This window comes from Lynx rufus, unplaced genomic scaffold (genome assembly GCF_022079265.1).
Source record: "Lynx rufus isolate CCGP_SWC_20201006 ecotype Redwood Valley unplaced genomic scaffold, mLynRuf1.p SCAF_26, whole genome shotgun sequence".
Taxonomy (NCBI): domain Eukaryota; kingdom Metazoa; phylum Chordata; class Mammalia; order Carnivora; family Felidae; genus Lynx; species Lynx rufus.
In genome coordinates, this window is record NW_025814841.1 from 2,144,839 (window position 1) to 2,160,231 (window position 15,393).

The 15,393-nt window shown below is 39.9% G+C and overlaps 1 protein-coding gene across 1 annotated transcript in view; it reads right to left on the reverse strand.

Annotated features, from left to right (window-relative positions):
• ZFPM2 (zinc finger protein, FOG family member 2) overlaps positions 1 to 15,393 on the reverse strand; it is a 372,521-nt gene that overhangs the window by 146,973 nt on the left and 210,155 nt on the right. The window lies entirely within an intron of this gene.

The window sequence follows — 15,393 nt, forward strand, 5'->3', positions numbered from 1 at the left end:
GTACTTATTTAGCATTTTGTTTTGCAAAACAACAACGAATTGATTTAAAGGCATACACTTGGGGACATTTTCACCATGAAAAGAAACGGCATTACAATTTAATGCCTAATATAAATTAAGAGGTGCTGGAAAGAAGAGGAAAAGCAGCAATAAATGTTCCCATTAACTAGAGTACAGCAGCATTTTCTTTTCTCTAATCCCATTTGTGGGAATGAGGGGAGAGCCAAAAAAGATAGCACTCAAGCTGTTGTATGTTTAAGGACAAAACAGGAAGAACTTTTCAACAATCTTATTTTTCCTTTATGATATTCTCATGCTCTACAGTGCTGTTTGTTATTTGCAAATAAATTCACAAGTCTCAGTGAGTTATTACGCCAGTATATTGCAAGGTTAATTATTGCCACCCTTCGGCATATTGTTCTGTTAAAGTCACATCAGCAATCACTAGACCTTGGCTCCCCAAACTTAAACGTGCACAAAGATCACCCAGGATCTTGTTAAAATGCAGTTTTGGATTCAGGAGGCTTGAGTGGGGCCTGAGGTTTTTGGTGTTTCTAGTAAGTGGAATGCCATATTGCTGCTTGGCAGGCCACATACGAAGTACAAGACATTAGCCAAATTTCTTAAAAGAAAGATCATTTAGATATAAACAAATTATACCCTAGTAGCTAGCATACCAAAGTAAAATGTAACCTGAACATCTCACAAAGAGTTCACAGATTCCTTACCTGGCTTTTGGTACCCGACTAATACTTCAGCGAATTGAAGAACATACACTCCCAAATTTCATGTGATGGCCTCCTTTTTTAAAAAATGTTTTATTTATTTATTTATTTATTTATTTTTAATTTTTTTTTTCAACGTTTATTTATTTTTGGGACAGAGAGAGACAGAGCATGAACGGGGGAGGGGCAGAGAGAGAGGGAGACACAGAATCGGAAACAGGCTCCAGGCTCCGAGCCATCAGCCCAGAGCCCGGCACAGGGCTCGAACTCCCGGACCGCGAGATCGTGACCTGGCTGAAGTCGGACGCTTAACCGACTGCGCCACCCAGGCGCCCCTTTTTAATTTATTTTTGAGAGAGAGACACACATAGAGTGAGCAGGGGAGGGGCAGAGAGAGGGAGACACAGAATCCGAAGCAGGCTCCAGGCTCTGAGCTGTCAGCACAGAGTCCGATGCGGAGCTCAAACTCACAAACCACGAGATCATACCCCGAGCTGAAGCTGAATGCTTAACAGACTGAGCCACCCAGGTGCCTCATGGCCTCCTTTTTATAATCTTCCTTCATTACATGTAAAGATGATTATCTTAATTTCCTTTGAGATAGCTAACTAAAATGGTACATTTAAAGCCAATGGTAAGATAAAAAGTAACTTGCCCATTTCTTATACACATTTTCTCCTCACTTCATCTCACTGATAGTTATTTTTCTTATCTGTATCTCTAGTCAAAATGCAAAACTATGAAGGAAGATTTCTCAACTAAACTACTGTTTGGCCTAAATGTCCTTCATAGGTCATTTATTTTGCTTCCTTAGACTTCAGATCAGACCATTCTGGACCGACCAGGTGAGAATATTTAACAGCAAAACACACAACTTAACCTAGAAACCTACACACAAAACACATCAAGATAGCAGAAATTATATTTAAGACACATAAGATTTCATTTGCATTACAAAACTAGTTTGGTGCTGCAGACTTCAAATGATTATTTACTCATTTATTGACAAATTTTACATCTTTTTTTGTGGTGGGAGGGCAGTAGACATATGCATTACTCATCAGGTCATATTCATTATGAGACCTTAATTTCCTCATTAGAAATACTTGGCAAATATTGGCTTTCCTAAGAACCCGTGAGTCTTCTATTTCTTGAAAGTCCATACAACGTAAAGGGGGCCGAACTGGAAAGCAGTCATTCTTGAAAATCGTTACTGAGAACGGAGACCAGACAGTGATGATAAATACCAGATTTCTGAAGGAAAAACTGGCTTAAAGTAATTTATTCTCATTGAATTTCAATGGGCAGTAGATAGAACTACATAAATAGATAGATAGAAAGATCTTATCTGTTATACTTAAATGTATGTATTTCGGATCCATTCCCTTGGTTGGGATATTCTTCCTTGCGACACCACGATATACTATCTTGGTTGACCCCACTGTTGTCTGACAGTCTTCACAGACCTCAGACAGACTAATGAGAATACATCTTCTCTGAAGTTCTATTGTATGTCATGGCACAGAAGGTGACCTTTTAAGTTTAAAAATAGCCTTCAAAAATGGGGTTGACTTATACACCAAGAGCAAAATGAAAAGCTTCCAATTTCAGGTTTCAGGGTGAAGACGTGAGGTCTGACTGACTTTCCGCCAGTGAAGAACTGAGAACGACAGACAGTTACCGTCTGACAGGGGAAGGTGAAGTGGATCCAGAAAGAACTGCCGAGTAATAGTGAGCCAATGTCTTGGCGTGACTGGTGCACAAAGATGTCCAACAAAACCCTAGGGTTTGACAGCATCTTTTGCATGGATGTCGATTTTAATGTTTTCTCAATTCTTTTCCACATCTTAAGGCAGACTGATGGAGCACGATGTATGCTCTGTGTATGTGGGACATTCCAAAGAAATCCTCTTGTACCAGATTCCCTAGCATTTCAAAAAGCTTGCTGAGGCATGGGATACTTTTCTAAATAGGAGGAGAATAGCATTTTAGGTACTGGATTTTCAAATAATTTCCATACAAATAATTTCTGAAGCCAAACAAGTCACACTAGAGTTTACTCTGTTGAATAATGCATTATAAAAGCCATTAAGTGATAATTCAAAATTCGGTGAGTGTGCCCTGTGTACAGTCTGTGGAGTTACAGAGGTGAGAAATGGAGTCACTGCATTTGAGGTGTTCACACCCAACCTGGGACAATGAAGGGTAGGGGTGGAGCTCTCCCCCCCGCAGGGGACAGGGCAGGGAAGGCTGTCCAGACGTACTGATGCTACATGCCAGATCTTGGATGGTACCTGTTAGCAACGATAAAGGTAGCTAGAAAGTTATTAGGCAAAGGGAACATGATATACGAAGACAGGTATTTGAGGAATTTTAAATAAATAAGTAGAGTTGAAGTATAAAGGTATCTGTGGAGAATGAGTAAGAAGTGAAGCTCTAAGGAGTAGGGTAGTTAAAACATATAGGTAGCTAATCTATGGGAAACATAAATGAGGAGAAAGCAGACTAGGGAATGATAACAGTTAGTGGATGGATAGTGATGGAGACACCTGTTGCTGGATGTAGAAAGTGATAGATCAAACCCAGAAGAATAAAAAATTGGCAACAAGAAACCACAGGAGACTTGTGAGAGAGTCACTTCGATAAAGCCAGAGGGCAGAAACTGGAAAGAAGAGAAAATGCTGGGATTGAGGAAGTCAAAGAAGTGAGTGCAGAAAACTTTGCAGAAACTGCCTAGGAAAGGAAGCAGACAGGAATTCCTGTTAAGTATGATGAATTGACTGCATGCATTTATTTTCTATTCCCTCTCATAAACATGACAGTAAAGAGGAAAACAAAAGAAGATAGGACAAAGAGAGTGCACATTAGGCAACAGAAGTCAACAAAATCTTGGAAGCTAGGAAACTAATGGAGTGACGGATGACAAAGCAAAGCACGGAAAGCTGGAATCCAAGTATCTGAAGAACTGTTGGCCAACAAGAAGAAGATTTATTCCATAGAATCCTGGAAAAAATTAGGAATGAAAGGCACCTGGTGCCTTGAAGGGTAAGCTGAGCGAGCAGTGGACCTAAACTTTGTAAGACTGGCATCCTGAGTAAGAAGCTGTTAGCTTCACATGCTCAGCTGTTCCCCGTAGAGTTAAGGGGCAGTCCCTTTGCACTCTGATACGAGATGGAGGCTGAGTCTTTGGAGAAAGAACTGGAACTGAGGCTTCAGATCCAGAGAGACAGTCTCAGCAAAGGGTGATGCTAAAATGTCACCTGAATTAGATTAAAGGAATATCTATAGTCTCAACAATGAGATAGGACTTTTCCAACATACCACCTGGTCCCTTTCACCCACTAAGGCCTCAGATTGCTGGCTGCAAGGTTCATAAATCTCAGAGACTAGACTGGCATTCTCTGAAGAAGCTACCCACGCTAAGACAAAAAATTACATGGACTGTTATTTGGGGACATCATTATCATGGCTGAGTTGCCCTCCTACGATGCTTTAAAACTCACCGATTGACATCCTATGACCCTGTGCAAAACCCATCAGTTGACCCTCTGCAAGACCTACCACCTGCCAACTCATGCTGTTCTTATATTTAGCCTTATTGTCCCATTCTTCAAAGATAAAGCAGATACTCGTGGGTCTCTAGCCATTTAAGGAAAGCTTCAATACCAAACACAGGAACCGAAACAGTAAAGGAAATTAAGAAACCATGCACAGGGCATACAACTTCATCAGTATCCTTCAGTTTCTTTCTTTGGAGGTAAAGGAAAGAATATCCCCAAGATGTTGGGGAAAAAAAAAACCCTGTCAACTGTCAGAGAGTAAGACAAACTTCCTGTAAATTAGAAATACAATAGTTAAACTTCCATAGTGAAGTTAAAGAATAAAATTTGAGGACACCTCAGAAAGTTGGAGAAAGTCAAGGAGATAACTGTGGAAACATTATTAGGTGCATATCATATTGCTTTCCATATTAAAGAATGAGCTGCAACTTCTTCATTTATCCATTCATCCATTCACGAATATTTAATGAGCCCCTACTAAGCGCCATGCCTTAGAAACCAGAATCCCTATCCTTGAAGAACTCTCATTCCAGGGGTGAGATAGTGCTATTAAACATTTAAATAAATACTAAAATGTCAAATATGAACATAGATGAGAGAGGACGTTCTAAACTGTATATGCTCCCTCAATCGTTACGTTGAAGCCCTAACCCTGAGTATGAAGCCTCAATATTAGGACATGACGCCTTTGGGAGATAATTCGGTCATGATGGGATCAGTGCCCCTGTAAGAAGAGAATGAAGGAGCTCCTTCTCTCTCTCCCTCCTCTGTGTGAGGATACAGAAAGGTGGTCACCATCTGCAAATCAGGAAGAGGGCTCTCATCAGTCTCCAAATCTGCCTGCTCTTTGATCTTGGACTTCCCACACTATGGAACGGTGGGAAATACGTGTCTATTGTTTACAATATCCTGCCTTTGCTCTTTTGTTGTAACAGCCTGAGCTGACTTATACAGAGGAGAAAAAGGAACGAAAGACCTAGAGCAGCAGACTAATTAGGCAGACTCTGTGAAGGCAACCTTTAGAGTGCTCTGAATGCCATAAGAGAGGGAGCAACGTGGGGGCAGAGCACAGTACAAAGGGCTGGAAACAGGCAATTTTTGGACTAGGAAGCAAAAGCAACGGGTCTGTAACCACTCCAACGGAGTGGCTGGGGAGTGTAGTAAATGTAACCACGGAGATATTCAGGGGCAGACCATGAAGGGCCTGGTAAGCCAAAATAATGACTTTGTAAGGTTTAGTTCAGGGATTGGCAAGCTTTTTTATAAAGAGCCAAATAGTAAATATTTTAAGCTTTTGCAGGCTACATGGTCTCTGCAAATGCTCAACTCCATTCTTACAGTGTAAAAGCAGCCACAGACCAATATAAACAAACAGGCTTAGCTGTGTTCCATTTAAACTTTATTTACAAAAATAGGCAGTGGGCCAGATTTGGTCCCATGGGCCAAATCAATCCTTGTAATCAGTCTAATGGTGATGGGAAGCCTTTGGAGGGTTATATGCACCTCCACTTTTCCACTTTCTCTGTGAAATGAGAAGTGAGGTCACCATCTAACAAGGGGCTTTATATATTTGGGGAGACAGAAGTCTGACATAGTCACCTTGCACACTGGTCAGGAAAATAAATCTGTATCGCTAGGTTATATACACTGAGGGTTCACATTTACCTCGCAGTCAAATGTGATACAAACTGGTCAGCATTGGGTTATTTGCTGCGATTTCATTGTTGTCATTAGTAATGGTAGTTCGTTGGTTTTATTCTGACCATATGTTTACGTGGCTCTCACTGTGGATCACAAATATCAGGGGAAAGTGGAGAGTTGGACTGACCAGAATAGGGGTGTTGTCAGCCCAGTACAGTAAAAGTCAGAGAGAGAGAGAGAGAGGTGAGGAGGTATGAGATTGGTGACTGGAATCATGAACCCACAGAAGTCAAGTCAGGTAATCTGGAGGTAACGGCAGGAGTTGCTGCTGGACAGGAAAATGATGGTGATGGGGCAAAGGGATAGAGGTTCATTTGGAGTTGAAAAATTAAAGAAGTCAGGGAATGAGTAGATCAAGGTGGATGATTTACTACTGTCTTCGAGAGGGGTGTAGCTACCAATACTATTTCCTTGACAGAAAAAGTCTCAGTTTCCTTAATGGATGGACCTAAGCTGAACCCTTGGACACAGAAATCTTAGTAAAATCCCAATGTGATTGTGTGTGCCTCAAAACTTTCAGTTGCTCTCCACTTGCCTCCATTGCAAGGTCTTCAGACTGAGCATTTAATGGAACCTACAACATGGCCCTTGGATGCTTGTGGAGGCTTCCTCACTGGTTTTATTTGCAAATTCTCTGCTCTACCTAAAGCGTGTGCCAATACACTCATGAAAACACCGTATGCACTGTAGTCCATAAATTTTCAGGCACACAATTTCAACCTCCTCAAATGCCTCTCCCCATTTCTTTGACCTTGCAGGACTGAACTCAGTATTATGTAACCTTCGTCAATTAAGGTTTTTCAAGAAGTACCATAATCTGGGGTGGGAGTGTTTCATATTCTTTTGTATCACTCATGACACCTGGGTCATATCATGCATAAACCATTGGCTCAATTACTTTTATTTTATTTAGAAAATTGTCTTGTGAAACAGAGTGCCAGGACATTCACAGAGGTGCTAAAGAAAAATAATTAACTCACTAAGGAATAACTTAAATTCTATGGATGAGAGACATTTTGTGGGCAAGGCAAAGGTTTCTTTGTTCTTTTAGTTTGGCTTGCATAAAAAGAAGAGTGAGAATGTAGTTAAGACAAAGGGTGATTTTCATTTGCAAATATTTTTCCTAAATTATATTAGAAAAAAAATCAATGTAAAGAAAATTATAAAAGAGGGATACAAAAATATCCTCCCCAAATCTTACCATAACCTCTACAGAAATACTCTTCTAATTTCTAGGTCTTTCTTTCAAGTATGTGTCCCTGCACATACGCTTTTTTTTTAAGTTTATTTATTTATTTTGAGAGAGAAAGAGAGGGTAAGAAGACAGAGAGAGAATCCCAAGCAGGCTCAGCACTGTCAGCGCAGAGGCTGACTCAGGGCTCGAACTCACAAACCGTGAGACCATGACCTGAGCTGAAACCAAGAGTCGGATGCTTAACCGACTGACTGAGCCACCCAGGCGCCCCCACATACACTTTTTAAATATACTCACAATCATTCTGGGGACAAAACTTCCTATTCTGCTTTTTCATTTGAAAGTATATCATAATTTCTTCTACGTAATACACTGTCTTAAAAAAGTAGTCACGGTATCGCACTCTGAGAAGAATCCATCCTAAAGAGTTGTCCCTCATTTTAGCTGTCAAAGATACTTCGGGGGGTAGCTTTCAAGATCAGCATCTCTTTGAATATGACAAGCTAACATCCCTGAATGACAGTGAGTCACCTCTCTAAAGACCCCACTCTTCATTTCTCATTTTTATACTTACAAAACTGATATATTCTTAGTTCTTATCATTTGCCAACATCCCACCTGGGTATTTACCCCTAAGAGACAAGACTTTTCATTCATGTATGGGTCCAGGGTGGTTTAGAATAATTTCTCTCTAATATGTGATAGCCCACCTGATCCACTAAGGTAATTAATAGTATAACCATGCAGGATTATTTACCAACATTTCATTAGGGAAATTCATAGAGATGTGGCTATGAAAACAAATGTATTTTCTCACATCACATAACAAACATTGGTGATAACGAAGGACATAAAGGAGTCAGTACGATCGGAACCAGACTGAAATAACCCAAGTAAATCACTAACGTAATTGTAAAAACAGTAGACACGTAGGAAGAAAAGGAAATGACAGAAGGCCTGATAGTTGCTGAAATGGCTGTTGTTCTGCAATTTGCAACAGACGGCTCTATTGTAAATAACACAGTACCTACTGGGGTCACTCATCTTGACCTTAAGAACCCCTCAGAAATGACGATTTGAATCCAAATGGTGGTTTTCTAAAGCAGCCATTTTTACAACCACGGATTCCTAGAACAGGCATAATAAATTACTCCTCTAAACCTCTCTCTTTCTCATAGAACATAACCAGAAAAAGCCTCAGATGTTCCTGAAACATGTTGGGTTTTCGGCATCGCGTTATCCTGTGGTGCTCTGCAATCAATTACTGTTATACCACCATCATTAATAATTTTCTTAATGAAAATGATTCTGTTGATCTCCGTTGTATTTTAATTATCAGAGTTAAGCATAATTACACTGCCGCTCTGAGCTGGCATGTGGACTCCTTTAGGGCGCAATTTTGTTTTAACACACTGATAATGTAATTTTACATTGTGTCAGTTTGTTTGGTTATTATCCAGTTGTACAATTCCACTGTATTCCTGATAACAGATAATAACCTTAGTACCTCCTATATCCTGAAGTCATTTAAAAAGCAATATTGGAATTCCGCGACTAGCTAACTTAATCGCCTTATGATTTTATAATTCCCACTGCTAAATATTTGGTTCAGGCACCCACCCTCTTTTAAGAATATCATAAAACTAGACAACAGTTATACATTGTCTATGAATTACAGAATGGTTAAATAAACACTTAAAATATGAGCACAATTTTTTTCTTCTTTAAAATAGCTTCCTATTTATATAATATTAGCTCTTTAGGTGAAGTTAAACATGAACTTGTAGTCTACTTTGAAAATTGGCTGCCCTGTTAGACACGGCTATTGTTTCAAAACACTACCAACATGCAATGGATTCTGTATTTTAAGGTGGAAACTTGTCCACACCTTGCAAGAGTCCTCGCATTAAAAGATCTTTGTTTTGAAAAGTTGATCAGTTTAGTCAGGGTGTAGAACACTGCTCATCCAAGTTAGGTCCTATTAGCATTTCTGTCATTATTTCAACAGTGCCTATAGGATCTTGAACATAGCGGACAATCAATGAAAGCTGAAATGAACTCATTGCGTGGTTATATTTGTGCAAACAAGCAAAATCAGAACTCTGAGGATGGTCACAGAAGGATTTTGAGATACATCTTCCATGTGGCTTTAAATTGCTGTGGTCTTAAAAGTAACAGATATATTAGCATAAAGCACTGCTGTCACTGCTATTTTAGTTCTTGAAGCCAACCACAGAACGAGGTGGGAAAAGCAGATTTCCTGATAAACACATATACAAATTTGTGGAGAAGAACAATCACTTGCAATCTTGGCCCAGGGAAGGGCATTATCAGAACACTGTTAATTGTCCAATTGGGAATTGAAGTCCACGTGCTCAAGGTTGAATCCCAACGTCACCATGTATGAGCCAAAGATCCTCGAATTATTAATTTATCGAAACCTCAGTTTACTCATCTGTAAAGTGGGGATAATGCTGCTTCTGTCATAAGTCTGTCGAAATAGCAAATAAGAAACTGTAGGTATAGTACTTCAAGCAATGTCTGCATAGAGTAAGTGTTTAGTAAAAGGTGACTGCTATATTAGTATTAATAATATCATTATCGTCTTTATACTAGACATTTTAGTCGGTTAAGCGTCCGACTTCAGCCAGGTCACGATCTCGCGGTCCGTGAGTTCGAGCCCCGCGTCAGGCTCTGGGCTGATGGCTCGGAGCCTGGAGCCTGTTTCCGATTCTGTGTCTCCCTCTCTCTCTGCCCCTCCCCCGTTCATGCTCTGTCTCTCTCTGTCCCAAAAATAAATAAACGTTGAAAAAAAAATTATACTAGACATTTTATGTAAGACTTCTTTAAAAATAAAAATAGCATGTGTTCAAGGGAAAACTCTGAGAGCATCTTCAGGCAAAGGCTCCAGGCCTTTAATTCTGTAATACAGACAGTTGTCTGGGGATACTGTGGGTTCAACAGTAACCGAGTAAGACTTCTGGAATACGTGGCTACAAATCTGCTACCAGATGAGGATGTTTTCCTGCACACTTGCTTGATACCAACATAAAGACCTGGTTTCATTTCCTCTAGGTTTGTACTGACATGTTCACAAAAGCAAATGGGATTGAGTAGAAGATAATTAGCAATACACTATTTATAATAATATACACAGGTAAGGGTTCTCCCTCTCAAAAATTCTGCGACGTGGCCACTGCTATCCCACTCTTACAGCTGAGGAAATCAAGATTTATAGAGGGTACATGATTTGCCCAAATTTGCATACCAGCAACAGTTCTTTTACACTGATACGGTGCTTTCATACGGAAAGAAATCTTCTGTGGTTAAGGTGGGAGTGGGAGTTAACCGATACTTTTTTCACTCTTTTGATTGGCAACGTTGATTCTCTTAATCTTGACGCCTAGAGAATGTGGCTACACTGAAATAACAACTCCATGAAAAACTAAATTGTTCCTTATTGGAAATGAACTGAATGAAGAAACCCACATGCTAATGGCTTAATTCTGAGTATTCAAAAACAACCTATTTACTTTTACAATGTGAGAAAGGTCACCATACTGTGCAAACACTATGAAGTAAAGAACACCATGGTTTATGGAGAAGAAACATCAATCTCCAAGGCTCAACAGGCATCAGTGGATTTTAGGAGTTAGTGGGCAGGCCTTGCTAATCCTACCCGCCAGCATCCTCCCTTTAACTTCAGCATGGTGCTTTTTAGTATTTTTCCATTGGAGATAAGTAAATTAGAATTATCTGGAGTCTGTTGAGAATAATGGCCAAAAACAGATGACCCAACAGGTCTGGTCCATCAATATCTGGTTGAGCTAATTACTTTCTGGAATGACAGGGGGTAGTTGAGGCAGGAAAAAAGTACATCAGATTACAATATTAATGCCAAAATACTATACTTTTTTACTTTGATGAAACAAGATGATGGCAGCCTGTCACAAAGCACTAAGTGATATAATATAATTTTATAATAATTATTTGATGGACACCCTGGAAATGAAAACTACAGTTACATTTAATTTTGCTATTAGCTCACATTTAATAATACTTTAAGAACTAAGTATGCCTCTCAAATGGTAATAGTTACACATTAAGTGGCCTATCTAACACACCATAAGAAAATGATATCAAAAATTTCACAGTCCAGCCAATTTTAAAAAATGCTAAACATATGCGTTTTTACATTCTATCAGTAAATAGGTACTGATATCTTCTCAGATGGCCAGGCCCTTATAATAATGATTTTGGCATAGAATTCATGAGTAATTTAGGTTCTTAGCTAGAAAACAAAACACGGAAATGTAATTTTTGCCTCAGGAATTCATTTGTCGTCTTTGGCGAGAGCTTCTTAGACATTAGGAATAACGTGTTGCATCTAAGCCCATCAAGCAACACCTCTTTTGTATCTGGCACCAGCACTTTGGTTTCATTTGGGGAACTATTTCTTTTCCATCTTCGTGGCTCACATGGGGTTAATTCTACTCTAAGGATGATTGTAGTCTGCCAGGGAGAGTGTTTAATTGGATCAAAGATTGGTATGTGATGTGCCCTAATCAAAACCCAGGAAAGCTGTGTTTCACTGGAAGTGCTGTGCTGGTAGAATTAGTCTGGAGCTTCCCACTACCTGAGGAGAGCATTTCTGAAAATGAAACCCATGCAAGAAAGAAGAGGCAGAGGATAGAGACAGCCTGGGGACCAAGTTTGAGCAACTGGATTAAGCTGTTCCTGAAGTCAGAACATCCTTAGACTCTGTTTTATGAGTAGATGAATCTCCTTACCCCAACACACACACACACACACACACACACACACACACACACACACACACACTCTGTAATTCTTTTTTTTTTTTTTTGCATAAGCCAATTTCATTTGGATTTCTATCACTTGAAAACAGTCCCAGCTTATAAGTAACATACGTATTATGAAAATGCCTCACACATTACGGATGCCCAAGTCAATACTTACTAAATCTAAATTGCTAAAACCTTCCAGCTACAAAACTCTTTTGCTTTGAGGAGTCTTATCATACCTGCTGCCTATGAAGACAGCAAACTCACAGCCCACAAGGTCCTGATAGAAGTGCTTTCTTGGGTCATATTTTCCATGATTCAAATGATCCCTGGTACAATCCCAGCATATTAAGGTATTCACAGAACTTTGAGACATATTCTGGGTGAGTTATTCCCTCCCTCCAAAGGCAATCTGAATACTAGGAATTAGTATCAGGCCTTTGAAGTCCATCTAGGGTATCAGAACAGAATTTACAGAAGGGTTTTTGAGTGTGTTATCCAGAACACTAACTGCAATGGGTGTCCATTGGAAAGGAAAAGAAAAAAAAATCTATCTACCTATCTCATATGGTTAAATGAGTTAAATTGGTGTTTTGTTTTGTTTTGGTTCACTACAGAACTTCTCAGAGCATTCATACAAGCAGGCATTGTGAGTTTTCAAGAGGGGCCACAATAGGCAATATTAGGTCATAGGACTTGTTCTTTAATGCACTTGGGGTTCTGAGTAATGCAACTGGGGAGTGTCATACTCTAACATATATCTTTGTGCTATTCTGACTTGGAAGAATTTACTCATCATATAAAATGGCAAGGGGAAGTCAGAGTCACACAGTAGGAGTATAGGGTTTGGAACCATCAAGACCCGTTTTCAAATTTGGCTCCATTGTTAGGTCTCCATGACCAAGAACAGCCATACTATCTTTCTCAATGGGAATGCCAAAATATGCAGGGGCGTCTGGGTGGCTCAGTCGGTTGAGCATCCGACTTCAGCTCAGGTCATGATCTCTCCGTCTGTGAGTTCGAGCCCCGCGTCAGGCTCTGTGCTGACAGCTCAGAGCCCGGAGCCTGCTTTGGATTCTGTGTCTCCTTCTCTCTCTGCCTCTCCCCCACTCATGCTCTGCCTGTCTCTCTCCGTCAAAAGTAAATAAACGTTTAACAATAATTAAAAAAAGAATGCCAAACTATGTAAAATGATTTTTAAAAAGCTACTTATCTTATTAAGCTGTTTGAAAGCCTAATGCCGGGAGAAATTATTCTAATGTCTGTAACTCAGACCCTAAGTTACACAAATGTACATTTGAACCCCACTCCAACCACTTACTAGCTATGCGACCATGGCAAATTACTCAACCCACCTAATTCTCCATTTCACCTTTTGTAACATGGAGTAGTATATTAATTACTTCATAGGAGGTAGTAAATGAAGATGAAATGATGCCTATACAGTAAATATTGCACTACCCGCTCTTTGTACCACAATACCAATAGTTCTTAAGTTGAACAATATCAAATTACCTTTTGTAGGTTAGGAACCATTAAATAGCAGTGATTCTTATGGTTCATCATTCGAGTATATGAAATTCCTGTGACAGTTTCTGGCAACTATACACATCCTTTGTTTATCTGGTCAACCAATCAATATTTATTGAGTACTTTTTTTTTCTTTATAGCAGCATACCATACCAAGGATAGGAAGGTGACTAAGACAGTTCCTGCCCTCGGTAATTACAGAGTAGACTGGAGAGCAAGCAATAATCCCTGTTTACTTTTTTCTTTTACTAAAAGTTAACGGCTAACTTACTTTTTTTTTCCCCGAATTTTTAACTTTGTTACTCTTTTCTTGAACCCATATGATAATGATCATAAAACAAGGTGATGGAGGGGCGCCTGGGTGGCTCGGTCGGTTAAGTGTCCGACTTCGGCTCAGGTCACGATCTCGTGGTCCCTGAGTTTGAGCCCCGTGTCGGGCTCTGTGCTGACTGCTCAGAGCCTGGAGCCTGCTTCAGATTCTGTGTCTCCCTCTCTCTCTGACCCTCCCCCATTCATGCTCTGTCTCAAAAATAAATAAACGTTAAAATAAAAATTAAAAAAAAAACAAAACAAGGTGATGGAGAAGAATGAGGGAAGCACACATGGCTGGTATGGAAGTACCATGGAGAGGATTCAGGGGTGCCGAGTAATGGTGGCTATTAGTAGCCATGTACGAGGCCAGCAACTAGTTGGGCTCAAGATCTGCTTCATGCGTTAATTAATGAGTAACCTTCTATAAATTGCTCCAAATTACTTACTGCCAACCATAATACAAACATAAACGTGTTCGAGTTAGAGTACTCCGCTGAACACAGAACTGCAATTCTGCCATATTTCTTATATAGCAAAATAACAACCATTGCTCCCCAAAGAATGGCTGATTTAAAAATGCAATGGATCTGGATTATGACAAGAGAACAGCTACTCCCTTGGTTCCTCCATATTATACCACCATCGCGGAGATAAGACATTATACAACTACCATTTATTCCTAGTGATTAAGCCTGCATTCCAAGGCCTCTTTTGTATTTCTGCGCTCTGAACGTGGGCACTGGTAAGCTGGTTCACTATACCATTTCCTTCCACTTTGATAGATCATGTTGACATATCCTGGGAAAATCTCACTTCCCTCCTAGTTAAAAGCTCCCACCAGCATACCACAGGTATTTCAGGTTAGAAAATGAGTAGGTTTGGGACCAGCAATTATAGAAGGAAAAGGAATATAATCAGATCCTGGTGTGCAGATTGTTTTTTAAGCTCACAAATTCCCTCTTTCCGGTGTTTCAACTTTCAAAGGCTTATGGTAGTTTAAAGGCAATCCTCTTATAAGTGTACAAATTGTAATGATTATAGGAACAAGTTGTAATTGTTTCTAGCAAGTTTTTAAGAGTCTTTGATGTTATGATTAGTGTTTTATATGTTAATATATTGATAGGGGTGCTTATTTGCTTGTTCCCTTGTATGCTTTTATGGTTTCTAGGTTCACTGTGCAAATAAATCTTTGATCTCAGTAGGTCTATTTGGTTAAAAAAGAAAGCTAAAAGAAATTAAACATGCGAAGCCCAAGGTTTTGCAATATTTACGAAGAAGCACGATTAGGGACTTCTCTGTAAGAGTACAGAGCTGGGGCCCACGACCTGAAGGTGGAGAAAAGTGCCCCAAATGACACCACACACGAACAGGGGACTGCGCTGGGGAGTGCCATCCCGGAACTTGGGCTCCTTTGTAGCCAGGGTGTATCTATATGACGGCAGTCTGGGCTGATGCCACACTGAGCAAATCAAAGGCAAAGCACTGCAAGCCATCGGCTTCCTCTTTCCCATTTGCCTCCTGCCCTTCAGAAATCACCATGGGGAAGAATTCTCCGTCTTTGCAAT